The following is a 15,650-nucleotide window of genomic DNA, read 5'->3' on the forward strand; positions in this document are numbered from 1 at the left end:
AATAGTATATCAAATTATTACTTAACTTTTCAAATCATTATATGACTTATATTTTCACAATTATACCAATCTACAGAATTCCAAATGAGTTTTCCAATTATCAAAATAGGTTTTGCAAATTGATTCAACATTTTTAAATGGTGGGAAATATCAAATTATGCGAAAATTAGGTAAGATTTTGGATGTATATAGAAAAACTCGGTGTTATTATTATTCGAGATTCGATAGAGAAGGCTCAAATATATCAAATTTTGCTGTTAATTATGCTCGAGATATTAGAGAGAAAGCCAGTATATAAAATCTCAGTGTTATTTTGTCATGCAATCTCTCTAAATCTTATACCAACTCTTATTTCTTCTTGAATTCCTCAGGCAATATTTATAAAATTTGCAAATCTTACTTCCAAATTGTGTAATATTTGGTACTGTGATTTTTTAATTTCGGAAAGATTTGGAATGATTACAAAACATTTCAAAAATTTTTTTTACCCAAATTTAAATGTGTAATCTTTCTTGCCAAGTAAGGCCCAAAACAATCCATAAGTTAGAAACAAAATTTTTAAATATATCTTGGTGCCGATCTCGCCCGAGATAGACCGAGAAATGAAGAACTTTCAAAAAACGTTCTAGTTTTGTAAGGTAAAAACTTAGAAGTGTTATTTTTGACAATTTTTTCAATTTATGGTTTCTAACAATCCATCCATCTTTCGTCTAGCCACTCAGATGTCAAAACACCAAACACACTTTGTTACATGGCAAATGTTTTCTTTAAATATTATTATTATTATTATTTTGAGTAATTTAGAGTGTGGATACATAAAGATAAATATGCATGTATTTTATTATTCCATTTTTAAAGCCATTAATTTACACCGGCTATTATCATCCTAACATAATATGACACAGTTTCGTATGTTATAATTTTTTTATCGAAAAATACTTAGGTGCATCATGGGGAGTATTTATCTTTGTGACTACCAAATTGTCCTATCATAATTTGACATGTGGTAAATTATTTTTTTTTGTTTTTGAAATATTTTAATCATTTTTTGGTATGAGCCATGGGAGAAGGAAGCATAAAGATAGGTGCATCTTAGGATGCACCCAAGTCTTACCCCTTTTTTATCCTATTCACTAATGACCCATAATTTTAAATATAAATGACATTTTAGATAATCCCTATAAACCATATTTGTGACAGCAAAAAATAAGAGTTCTAGACCATAATAATTCATTATTGTTAAATCAACTAAATTATGATTGCTTTCAATAATTATTTAATATACAGGTGACCCGACTGAAATGTGGTGGTTTTATCTTTGCGATGCGTTTTAATCATACAATGAGTGATGGCTATGGTATTGTCCCATTCATGAAAACCATAGCCCAAATGGCTTACGGGGCTCACGCTCCATCTGTTTTTCCAGTATGGCAAAGGGCTCTCTTAAATTTGACGGATCATCCAGTAATCATTCATGAAAATAATCAGCATAGCCAAAAACGAGGAAGTGTGTTTTCTTTGTCTCGTGAATCTACGCTTTAAGTTCAACTCTTTGCCATCTGGATATTATGGCAATGCGTTTGTGTTTCCTGCAGCACTTACGACAAATGGAAAACTTTGCTAGAATCCCCTAGGTTATGCTATAGAATTGGTCAAGAAAGCTAATGCAGAAATGACAGAGGAGTACATTAAGCCTGTGGCAGATCTTATGGTGATCGAAGGATGATCCCATTGCATTGCAGCAATGGGCCGTTTCTTGTGTCAGATTTGAGAAAATTCGGTTGGGAGAGATGAACTTCGGATGGGGGAAGGCCATTTATGGTGGACCTGCAATTGGAGGAGTTGGAATGGTCCCTTATTTAATAAGCTTCTTCATACCATTCAATAATAGAGTAGGAGAGAAAGGAATATTGGTGCCTATTTGCTTGCCTATTCTACCCATGGAAAGATTTGTGATTGAACTTGATGCCATCTTGAAGGTTAAACAACCAATATAATTGGAGTTGAAATCATAAGCTAAATTACAAATATCAAATTTACTCTGTAATAGAATAAGTGATGAGTATATTTTATATGGAATATTTTACAAACAAATCTTAGAACCCCTTCGAATTAACTAGAGGAAAAAATCACTTCCAAAAAATTATTTCTATTTGAACATAAAAACGGTTCAAAATGAACTTTGAATGATTTTTAAAAGCTATTTTGAGCGGTTGCCAAACACATCAATTGCTTTTTTCAAAATGACATATTTTCGAAATTAAATACTTCAAAAGTTAATCAAAACTCATCCTTAGTTTATAAAAAGTTAAATAATTTTTTAAATTTAAATATTAATATTTTTTGTTTAATTTTATTTTTTATCTTCTTTCTTTTTCTCCAGTTTTTTTCTTTCCTTTCTTCCTTTTTTTATATATCTATATTTTCTTTCCTATTCTCTTTTCTTTTTTAATTTTATTTCCTTTCTTCGATTTTTTAAAAAATTTTAATTTTCTTTCCTTTCTCCAGTTTCTGCTTCCATCTCCTCAATCTCTGCATCTCTCCAAACATTATGTAATACATAAATACTATAAATGATATCATTTACATTGATAGCAATAGAAAATATCAATGATAGTAGCTATCAATTATATCCTTTATGATTATCAATATAGAAGGATACCATTCTATACCTATATGCATACAAACACACTACATGTATTAACAAATTAATAAAAGGACTCCGATTATTTACAAACAAGTATAACATGATTTCAAATTGAAATAACAAAAAGCATCAAAACATTACCATTGATAGAAACATATCAGCAATAGCCATTATTTGGCAATCATTGATAGAAACATATCAGTGATAGCAACTGATAGCCCATTTTTCAAATTAAAAGCTACAATTAATAGCAAAAAATCACTAATAACAGTTTTCAATGATAGAAACTGATAGCACATTTCTCGAATTGAAAGCTATCACTAATTGTAGTTATCATTTTTTATCACTACTAGTAACTATCAGTTATGTTTTGGGTCTTCTTGGTACATCTCGACTGATACGCTATGGTATTTACTAAATTTTTACGTAATGTTTCCAAATTCCTAATGGGTTTTCCAATTATCAAAATAGGTTTTTCAAAATTTTCTAACTTATCAATTGTTTTGGGTCTTCTTGGTACATCTCAACTGATACGCTATGGTATTTACTAAATTTTTACGTAATGTTTCCAAATTCCAAATGGGTTTTCCAATTATCAAAATAGGTTTTTCAAATTGATTCAACATTTTTAAATTGTTAGAAAGATCAAATTATGTAAAAAGTAGGTAAGATTTGTGATATATATAGAGAAAGTCAGTGTTATTTTTGTTCGAGATTCGATCGAGAAGGCTCAAATATATCGAATTTTATTGTTAATTATGCCCGAGATATTAGTGAAAAAGCCCAAATATATAAAATCTAAGTTTTTTTTGTCATGTAATCTCTCTAAATTTTATACCAACTCTTATTTCTTCTTGAATTCCTCGAGAAATATTTATTAAGCTTGCAAATCTTAATTCCAAATTATGTAATAGTATTGTGATTTTTTTAATTTTTGAAAGATTTGGGATGATTACAAAACATTTTATTTTTTTTTTACCCAAATCTGGATGTGTAATCTTTCGAGATGTAGCAAGGTAAGGCCCAAAACAATCCATAAGTTAGAAACAAAAATTTTTAAATATATCTTGGTGCCGATCTCCCTCGAGATAGACTGAAAAAAACTATTTTAACGAACTTTCAAAAAGCGTACTAGTTTTGTAAGAGGAAAACTTAAAAGTATTGTTTTTTATAATTTTTCCAATTTATGGTTTCTAACAATCCATCCATCTTAGTCTAGCCACTTAGACGTCCCCATCCATCTTTTGTCAAGCCACTCAGTTGTCCAAACACCGAATACACTTTGTTACGTGGCAAATTCTTTTTTTTAATTATTATTATTATTATTATTATTATTATTAGTAATTTAAAGTGTGGATACATAAAGATAAATATGCGTGCATTTTATTACTCTATCTTTAAAGCCATTAATTTACATCGGCTATTATCATCCTAACGTAAGATGACACAGTTTGGTATATTATAATTTTTTATCAAAAAATACTTAGTTGCATCGTGGGAAGAATTTATCTTTGTGTCCACCAAATTGTCCTATCATAATTTGACACGTGGCAAATTATTATTATTTTTATTTTTGAAATATTTTAATCATTTTTTTTGTGTGTGATGGAAGAGGGAAGCATAAAGATAGGTGCATCTTAGGATGCACCCAAGTCTTACCCTTTTTTATTCTATTCACTAATGACCCATCATTTTAAATATAAATGACATTTTAGATAATCCCTATAAACCATACTGCTGACAGCAAAAAATAAGAGTTCTAGACCATAATAATTCATGATTGTTAAATCAACTAAATTACGATTGCTTTCAATAATTATTGAATATACTGGTGACCCGACTCAAATGTGGTTGTTTTATCTTTGCAATGCGTATTAAGCATACAATGAGTGATGACTATGGTATTGTCCAATTCAATATAGCCATAGCCAATATTTCTCACTGGGCTCACGCTCCATCTGTCCAATATTGCTCACTGGGCTCACGCTCCATCTGTTCTTCCAGTATGACAATGGCTCTCTTAAATTCAAGGGAGTGTGTTTTCTGTCTCGTGAATCTACGCCTCTAAGTTCAACTCTTTGCCATCTGGATATTATGGAAAGGCGTTTGTGTTTCCTGCAGCACTTACCACAGGTGGAAAACTTTGCTAGAATCTCCTAGGTTATGCTATAGAATTGGTCAAGAAAGCTAAGGCAGAAATGACAGAGGAATACATTAAGTCTGTGACAGATCTAATGTTGATCGAAGGATGACCCCATTGCACTGCATCAATGGGTCGTTTCTTGTGTCAAATTTTAGTAAATTGGGTACGGATAGGTGGACTTCGGATGGGGGAAGGCCATTTATGGTGGACCTGCAAATGGAGGAGTTGGAATGGTCCCTTATTTAATAAGCTTCTTTATACCATTCAATAATAGAGTAGGAGAGAAAGGAATATTGGTGCCTATTTGCTTGCCTATTCTACCCATGGAAAGATTTGTGATTGAACTTGATGCCATCTTGAAGGTTAAACAACCAATATAATTGGAATTGAAATCATAAACTAAATTACAAATATCAAATCTACATTGTAATAAAATAAATGATGAGTATATTTTATATGGAATATTTTACAAACAAATCTCGGAGCCCCTTGGAGATTTTTGTTTTAAATAATATTTTTTTAATAAATAATGACAAAAATAGGGTTGGAGAGAAGCATTTTCTAAGAATAAGAATTTTGGGAAACTATTAACAATATTGAGGTAGTGGAATTGTATACCGCGTACACGATTTCCATGTGGCAAACTCGTGTATCGGGTACATGATTACCGTTTGATACAATCAGAACCACGTCAGCTGACTGGTTGACTGGTCAGAAGCAAACTCGTGGACCCGGTCCACGATTTGCTTATCTTTTTTTTTTCTTTTCTTTTTTTAAGGTTGGTCCACAAATTCCTTCATTATCAAACTTAATTATATATTTAATCTACAATGAAAACATCTTGTACTCATATTAAAAAAAATACCATGATATTAAAGAATATTTATAATTAGTTCTTTAATTTACAATTTCAAAATGATACAATGTGAGATTTAAAAACGACCCTCCGGCCCTTACCCCTCATGGGGTTGTCTTCATGTCCCTCTAAATTAGGTTCACCCTGTTGTCGCTGTCATCTACGACGAATACGTCTTCGATCGGTGTCAGCAACATTGAATTGTCTTGTTTGTTGAATAATACCTTCTACGTTGACCAATATTTGCTGACACATTGAACCCAATTTTGGTAAATTGTTCTGCACTGAATATTGTTGAACATCGCCGATAAAATTATTCTGTACAATAAAAAAAAATATTAAACAATATTCATATCATATATGAAAAAATTTCTGATTTTAAATCTCTTACCATGCTGTAATAGTAAGCGTCGTCAGGTGTGATAAATCGCCTTGTGATCAAATTGTAGCAGGGAAAGTAGTCGTCTGATACAGTTGGCCCATTTGTTAATTCTCCCTGTGCACAACGATCATGTCGTCCATGCCAGTGGGATAAATATTCTACATGGATTCGATGCCAGTCTTGGTCGTGCTTACGTCTCAAATCGATCTGGTGTAGTGCTGGGAGTGTATAGAACAACGAAGGTATCATTTGTCGCACACCAAATTGTCTCAACACACAATCTGGATGATGCCACTCTACTATATTGAAACATATAAGAGGGCTAACGGTCAACCAGATGTCTTCACCATCACAATAATAATCAAGTAAGGATGACCAAATCTTTGTGTATGGCGTTCAAATAATCTCACAAAAAAATAATAATAAGTATACATATAAAATTTTTTAAATATTCATTTATATACACATTTACTACCTGATCGTGCATCAGCATATCAAATATTTTTCTGTATAGGAGCAACATATTTATTGACTGTTCAGAAATAGCTAATACACCACTCAATCTAAAATTGTACTTTATTGACTGTTCAGAAATAGCTAATACACCACTCAATTTAAAATTATAAAATGTACAATTAATTTATATTCTTACATAAAATGGTAACGAAATAAATATATAAATGAAATGATACCTGATACTAAGTGGACGATGATCTGGGGTCTGTAGTTGGACATAGGATGCTATAATTGGAAATCGATCATAAGCCCATACTTGTAATAGTATCAATGGCCCCGCTATTTCCTATGCTTGTGCATTGGAAGCCCAACAAAGTTCTCTATACAACCGTGCAAGACATGCACCACCCCACGAGTACGTACTAGCGTACTTGAAATTAGACAATAATGGGAGGAACATGAGATGCACCAGAGTATTTGACTTGTCAGCAAATAAAAATTCTCCAATAAGCTGCAGGATGTATGCTAGTGCCTACCTACGTACGCTGATGTCGTCGGCATTGGGAAGTAATTCTGGAAACTGGGACGCCAACCAAGGGATACTCAATCTTGATCCCTTCAGATCCTTTGGTAGAACGCCTAAGAGCTATTCACAAACGTTCTTCCAGTCATACTGTAGTGAACCTGTCAATGATTGCCCGTCCACTCATAACCCAAATTGTATGGCAACATTCTGCAGCGTAATCGTACATTCCCCATAAGGCAAGTGAAATGTGTCGGTTTCTGGTCTCCAATGCTCAACTAGAGCAGTAATAAAGTGCCAATCAAGCTGGATGAAACCAATTTGTACAATCCTAAGAAAACCTACCTACTGAACATATAGAATAATGTGGTGATTAAATGGGATAGTATGTTGTGCAGTCGTCTCCCTTCTCCGACAACTCAACACTATAGTGGAGGAACAATCCTATACTGTCTGTGAGTGATGCGTATTTTGTTGGTACAATTGTACAGGATTAAGAGGACCAGACTCCATTACCTAAAAAGTTCAAATTACATTACATAATAAATTCATGATATAAAAGATATATAAAAAGTGCATAAAAAGATATAATTACATAAAATAAATTTATTCCATAAATTCATTATAAGTACATAAAGAATACAAGTATATAAAATATACAACTACATGAAAATTATAAGTACATAAAGAATACAAGTACATAAAATATACAATTACATGAAAAATATAAATACATAAAGAATAAAAATACATAAAATATAAAATTACATAAAAAATATAAGTACATAAAGAATACAAGTATATAAAATATACAAGTAAAAAGAATATATACTTAATGACCTGAAGACGACGAAGCACCCAGTGTACGTTGTGGACAAATGCGTCTGTTATGTCCTTCTCTTTTGCAAATTGTACATCGCACTTTTTGGCTTGCTTCTCTCCAATCCATTTCATTATGAATACGTGTACTGTTTAGCCGACCTTGTTCTCTTAGTAAGTCCACATTTGGACGAACTTCTATAAATGATAATTCTGGCCAATAATCTAGGTGTTGAATTGAATAGAAGTGGCCTTCATAACAACGCTTGAAATTGGACAATTTGTAGCATTCATAAATAATTGGTAGGTATGTCATACGCATGTAATTACAAACTGCAATTACATGAGAGCATGGAATCTTGAATGATTGCCACTTATTGCAAAAACATGTCCATTCTTTCAAGCTCAAAACTTGGGTGTGCTGTCCTTTATAGGGAGAAATCATATTTATGCCAGTTTGTACTTCAAAAGTTTGACTTTTCCTATCAATGGATGTCACTGTATGTACTGATGCTCGTTTTTCCCACCTCTTCAGTTTTTTAGGGCATATTCTATATATATGTCCCCACGATTGAGTGCTTCACTCATTTCTTGTCTCCGGTATTCAAAATACAGTATTGTGCGATAGAATGTTAGCCTAACCAAAGAAGTAATTGGTAACATTCTAGCACATTTGAAAACACCGTTCATGCATTCAGTTGCATTGCTTGTCATCTATCCATAGCGGTACCCACCGTTGTGTGACTGTGTCCATTTTTCCAAGTCAATGGTTGAAAAAATTCAAGACATTAAGGGTTCAATTGTTTCAATTCTTTCATGCACCGAATGAACTGACGACTTTGGTGTTGATTTCCAGCCTTAGACACCAAATTTTTTAGTTGTTTTGATTTGTATTTTGTATTGAAATTACTGGAAACATGGCGAAGACAATATCGAGGGTACGCTCTAGGTTCACTCCAACCAATTTCTTCATTATTAATTGCAGCAAGAATACCCTTATGTCTATCACAAATCAAGCAAATACCCCCTCTTTGGGTAACATACTCATGCAATGCCCACAAAAACCATGACCAACTGGATGAATTCTCACCTTCGACGATAGCAAAAGCAAGGGGAAATATATGTATGTTTGCATCAATAGATAAGGCTGTCAATAATTTCCCCTTATACTTTCCGTAGAGATGAGTTCCATCAATTTGGATTAATGGCCTACAATAATTGACCCTTCTCTTGCTGGACCAAAAGACCAAAAAACTCGTCCAAAAATAGTCGTACCTGGCATATCAAAGGATAGGAAAAATCAATCTGTTCGTATTCTTGGATTGTAATGAACAAGAGCACTCAACCAATACGGAAGTTCTGAATATGATTTCTCCCAATCGCCAAACATAGCAATCAACACTTTTCTCTTGGCTTGTCACACCCGTCTATAATTGACATTATAGCCATATTGTTTTTTAATGGCTTCTTGGAATAGGACCACAGGTATTCAAGGATCAGCTCTAACCAAATTCTGAATTTCATTACTCATGAAATTTGAATCAAGCTGTGAATGATCTTGTGTCAATTCTGAAAATAAACATGAGTGTTCTCCTTGAAGTTTGGTGATTTCGAACATCCCATAAGTTTTACATCGACTTGCCCGTAACCTCCCAGCACAACCGTCACTCCATGATTTACATTTAACATACCAAAGATCTTGATTTGATTCCACTACGGCAATTTCATAGTGTTCTGTCACACAATATTTTTTTACAGCAAGCTGTAAATCTTCTTTGGTATTAAACAATATTTCTTTTTGTATTAAACTACAGTTATCTACACCTATATTCCTTTCTTCCAAAGTAGACCCTAGTTCACACGTTAATTTATCATTTCCCAATCTATTTGGGTGAACATTTCCGACGGTACCAACTCAAGATCATGTTCACCACTACTATCGTTTCCAAATAATTCATCAACTTCAACGTCAATGTTACTATCTCCATCATTTCCAGGTTCAAGAATAACTAAATCTTCAGGACCCATCGACATATTTATTCTGATTTTTCAACCGTTATAATTGACAAAAAAAAATATGTTATTATGTCAACCTAACAAAATCCAATTTCTAAGTTTAACATATAAGATCTAAATATTATACATTTAAATAAGCCCAAATCTAAGATTTATAAACTATATATTTAAATTAGCCCAAACAAATAAAAAAATATAAGATCTAAGATTTAAGATTTATAAACATATACATATAAGATCAGCCCAACAAATACATATATTTCTAAGTTTAACATACATATATTTCTAAGTTTAAATCAGCCCAAATAAATAAAAAAATATAAGATCAACCCAACAAATACATATAAGATCAGTTCAACAAATTCATATATTTCTAACTTTAAATCAGCCGAAGCAAATAAAAAAAATATAAGATCTAAGATTTAAGATTTATAAACATATACATATAAGATCAGTCCAACAAATTCATATATTTCGAAGTTGAACAAACATATATTTCTAAGTTTAAATCAACCCAAACAAATAAAAAAAAATATAAGATCTAAGATTTAAGATCTACAAACATATACATATAAGATCAGCCCAACAAATAGATATAAGATCAGCCCAACAAATTCAAATTCATATATTTCTAAGTTTAAATTCGCCCAAACAAATAAAAATATTATAACATCTACGTTCAGACGATTATATATTGAAAAACAACTAGAGAAAGAATTTTACCACAGAAGCGTTTGGACGATTTTAGACGGACAAAAAATGGACTCGATGAGGAAAATCGAGCAAAAGAAGTAAGATTTTGGAACTTTCGGAAGGCAGAAAGCAAAATGGAGTAACATTGGTTCGAAGATCTAGGTGAGGAAGAAGAAAGGTAGAAGGTCTCGGTGAGGAAAAAGAAGGGGTTGATGGCGATTTAATGGAGAGGAAGTCGTGTACCGGGTACACGACTTAAAGTAATAGTATACTGGGTACACGATTTCCTCAGTCAACCCTATATGACTGCCATGACAGACTGAGCGTACCAGATGGATAGGGACTTGTGTACCCGGTACACGATTTAAAAAATTATTTTTGGGAATGCTTTCCCTCCAACCTTATTTTTGTCATTATATATTAAAAGAACATTATTTAAAAAAAATCCCCCTTGGAATTAACTAGAGGAAAAAGTCATTTCCAAAAAAAATATTTTTATTTGAACTCTTTTGATAAAAATGATTTAAAATGAACTTTGAATAATTTTTAAAAGTTATTTAGAGCGGTGATCAAATGCCTCAATTTTTTTTTTCAAAATGACTTATTTTCGAAATTAAATACTTGAAAAGTTAATCAAAACACATCATTAATTTATGAAAAGATAAATAATTTTTTAAATTTAAGAAATAAATTAGGAATATGATGTTGTGAAATGTATGATTAGGTTTTAATTTATGTTTCTTCTATCTACTTCTAATATAAGTTCAAATTTATAACTTCAAGCTCTAAAGTTTATAAATGAATAATCTTTACATCCTAGAACTAGTCAAGGTTTGAAATATCGACATCGATAGAAATATTGCGGTTCTGATATTATGAAAATTTCAATGGAAATATCGATATCGATGAGAATTTTGGAAAACTTCATGAAAATTGATAGAAATTGTTATAATTAGTTAATGAAATTTTGCTTGTGACTGAATTACTCTAATGGTCCATTTTTAATCATCATATATTACGATATTTGTAATGGATAGAATAATGAGGGAAAAATTTAAAAATATAGTACATCTTTAAAATATTTGTAAATATGGAACTGTCAGACAATCTACTTTTGAATTTCTTCTAATTTCTAATTTTGCCCTCCCTTGTTTTGTTGCATGCCTTTTTTTTATTATTATTATTTTTTTTATCTTATTTCGTTTTCTCCAAATTTTTCTTTCCTTTCTTCCTTTATATATATATATATATTTTTTCTTTCATTTTCTCTTCTCTTTTAATTTTATTTTCTTTCTTCATTTTTTAATTTTTTAATTTTCTTTCCTTTCTTTCGTTTTTGCTTTCATCTCCCCAACCTATTCATCTCTTCAAACATTATATAATACATAAATACTATAAATGATATCATTTACATAGATAACAATAGAAAATATCAGTGATAGTAGGTATCAATTATATCCTTTATGACTATCAATGTAGATTGATACCATTCTATACCTATATGCATCAATAAGACATACAAACACACTGTATGTATCAACAAATTAATTAAAAGATCCCGATTATTTACAAACAAGTATAACATGATTTCAAATCGAAACAACAAAAAGCATCAAAACATTACCATTGATAAAAACATATCAGCGATAACCACTATTTGGTAATCATTGATTGAAACATATCAGTGATAGCAACTGATAGTACATTTCTCAAATTGAAAGTTATAATTAATAGCAAAAATCACTAATAACAGTATTCAATGATAGCAACTGAGAGCACATTTCTCGAATTGAAAGCTATCACTAATAACAGTTATCAGTTGCTATCACTACTAGCAACTATCAGTGATATTCACAGATAACATCACTGATAGCAACTATTAGTCATTGCAACTGATAGCACATTTTTTAATTGAATGTTACCATTGATAGTAGTATCACCGATTGTAGCTATTAGTGATAGCAACTATAAACATTTTCAAGTAAACTGTATCTATCTTCTATAAATAACTTCATATCTCCCACTGCTTTAACTGAAACAACCTCCTCGGTCCCTATCTTAAATGTTGCTTCATCTTCTGTAAATTGTCTCTAGGAATTTGTTTCCTGAGAGAAAATACGGATATGATTAGCAGAACCTGAAACTATTGTCCAATGATCTAGTGTTCGCTTTCTACACCTTAGTCAGCCAGTGATGAGTCTTTCTCTTGAAATTTTAAAGTTCATGTTTTGATTTTCCATGCTATGATTAATTTTTCTAAACATATAACCTATTGATTTTGTGTTCTGTGTCTTGTTTTGATCTTCAATCTGTGTCTTGTCTTGTGTCTTTCTCTTGAAATTTTTAATTTTGTGCCTTGTTTATATTTTCCATGCTATGTTCAAATTTTTTAAACATGCAACCTATTGATTCTTTGTTCTGTCATGTTTTGATTTTCAATATGTGTTCTGTGTCTTTCTCTTGAAAGGTTCAATTTCATGCTTTGTTTTGATTTTCTATACAATGATTAATTTTTCTGAACATGCAACCTATTGATTCTTTGTCTTGCGTCTTGTTTTGATTTTCAATATTTCTCATGAAATTTTCATTTTCATGCCTTGTTTTGATTTTCGATCTTGTCCTCAACCTATTGTTCTGCGTTGTTCTAATTCTAATGCCTCGCTGAATTTTCAATTGTGTTAGTCACATTAAATATTTTTTTTTTGCACGTTTTCAATATTTTGAGTTATTAATTATTTCATTTATTAAATTGTCCACCAACTTTATTAATAACTATCGTGATTCTTTGTTGAATTTATTTCACTTGCATCCTTAATTTCCACCCTTAATTGAAATTTTTAAATTCATGTTTTGATTTTTCATGCCATGATTAATTTTTCTAAACATGCAACCTATTGATTCTCTGTTCCGTGTCTTGTTTTGATCTTCAATCCGTATCTTGTTCTATGTCTTTCTCTTGAAATTTTCAATTTCATGCCTTGTTTTTATTTTCTATGCCATGTTTAATTTTTCTAAACATGCAACGAATTAATTCTTTATTCAGTGTCTTGTTTTGATTTTCAACCCTTCTAATGAAAATTTCATTTTCATGCCATGTTTTGATTTTCGATCTTGTTCTCAACCTATTGTTTTGTGTTGTTCTAATTTTAATGCCCTGGTGAATCTTCAATTGTGTTAGTCCTATTAATTTTTTTTTTTTTTTTAATTTTTTTTTTTACGTTTTCAATATTTTACATTATTAATTATTTCATTTATTAAACTGCCCACTAACTTTATGATTGTTGTGATTGTTTGATAATTAATTTCCATCCTTGTATAAATAACACACTCTTCCTTCAATATCTGTACATTATATCTATACATTTAAGAACCAAAATTTTGTGAAATACAGAAATGTTGTAAAGACAATTCTATGAATATGATCCAAGCAGGGAAGGGAGAGACCCAGTGAAGGTGATAAAAGAGGCAGTTGAAAAGACACTGGTTTTCTACTATCCTTTTGCAGGCAGAGTTAGAGTTAGAGAAGGGTTTGGTAAGAAGCTGTTTGTAGAGTGCACAGGTGAAGGAATCTTGTTCATTGAGGCAAATGCAGATGCAAGTCTACACCAGTTTCAAGATTCTTATTCTCTTCAACCTCCATTTCCATGCATGGATCGACTTCTTTATGATGTTCATTCTTGATTCCCCATTATTGCTCATCCAGGTATGCTTCATTCCTTTATTGCATACAATAGGGGATTCTATGTCAATTACCGTTGAATTATACAATTAGTTTAGTACTAAATAGTCGTGGTTAAATTAACTAAATTATGATTGATTTCAATAATTATGGAATGTGTAGGTGACCCGACTCATATGCGGTAGTTTTATCTTTGCGATACGTTTTAATCGTTCAATGTGTGATGCCTATGGTATTGCCTAATTCATGACAGCCATAGCCGAAATGGCTCATGGGGCTCACAATCCACCTGTTCTTCCAGTATGGCAAAGGGCTCTCTTAAATTCGAGGGATCCTCCATTAATCACTTACCTACACCATGAATATGATCAAGTTGGAGATATAAATGCTACCAAAATTTCCCTCAATGACATTGCTCAGCGCTCCTTCTTTGGCCCAACTGAAATATCCACCATTCGAAAAACCTTACCTATTCACCTTCGCCATTGTTCCTCGTTGGAGCTCCTCTCAGCCTACATTTGGCGCCTCCGTACCATATCCCTTCAACTTAGCCCAAACGAGGAAGTGCGTTTTCTTTGTCTCGTAAATCTACGCTTCAAGTTCAACTCTTTGCCATCTGGATATTATGGCAATGCATTTGCCTTTCCTGCAGACTTACCACAGCTGGAAAACTTTGCCAGAATCCCTTAGGTTATGCTATAGAATTGGTTAAGAAAGCTAAGGCAGAAATGACAGAGGAGTACATTAAGACTGTGGCAGATCTTATGGTGATCAAAGGACGACCCCATTGCACTGCCATTGGGTCGCTTCTTGTGTCAGACTTGAAAAAAATTGGGTTCGGAGAGGTGGACTTTGGATGGGGAAAGGCCATTTATGGTGGACCTGCAATCCGAGGAGTTGGAATGGTCCCTGATTTCATAAGCTTCTTTGTACCATTCAAGAATACAGAAGGAGAGGGAGGAATATTGGTGCCTATTTGCTTGCCTACTCTAGCCATGGAAAGATGTGTGATAGAACTTGATGCCATCTTGAAGGTTAAACAACCAATTGGAGTTGAAAATCGTAAACTAATTACAAATATCAAATCTGCACTGTAATAGAACAAAAGTTAAGTATATTTTGTATTGAATACTTTGCAAACAAGTCTTTGTTTATAAAATGTTAAATAATGTTAAAAAATAATAAGATTTGAAATAAATTATAAATAAAATGTTATGATATATATTGTATTAACTTTCAATGTTTCGTTTATCAATTTCTATTATAAGTTCAAATTTATACCTTTAAGCTTTATAGTTTTGGTTTTAAATAAATAATCTTCGCACCCTAATGCAAGTGTCACACTACCTACCAAGTAAATAAATTGGAGAGTATAACAAATATCGAATCTCAAAACTCCTACAATCTTGCATCCGAGGTTACCATAAAGAAGAATG

The 15,650-nt window shown here is 31.8% G+C and overlaps 2 pseudogenes; both read left to right on the forward strand.

Moving 5' to 3' along the window:
• The first annotated feature begins 751 nt into the window (after nucleotides 1-751).
• On the forward strand, nucleotides 752-5,170 carry LOC120089053 (benzyl alcohol O-benzoyltransferase-like; annotated as a pseudogene).
• A 1,862-nt stretch (nucleotides 5,171-7,032) lies between these two features.
• Nucleotides 7,033-15,311, forward strand: LOC120089055 (benzyl alcohol O-benzoyltransferase-like; annotated as a pseudogene).
• Nucleotides 15,312-15,650: the final 339 nt, after the last annotated feature.

This window comes from Benincasa hispida, chromosome 10, assembly GCF_027475165.1.
Source record: "Benincasa hispida cultivar pf3 chromosome 10, pf3_genome.v1.1, whole genome shotgun sequence".
Classification (NCBI taxonomy): domain Eukaryota; kingdom Viridiplantae; phylum Streptophyta; class Magnoliopsida; order Cucurbitales; family Cucurbitaceae; genus Benincasa; species Benincasa hispida.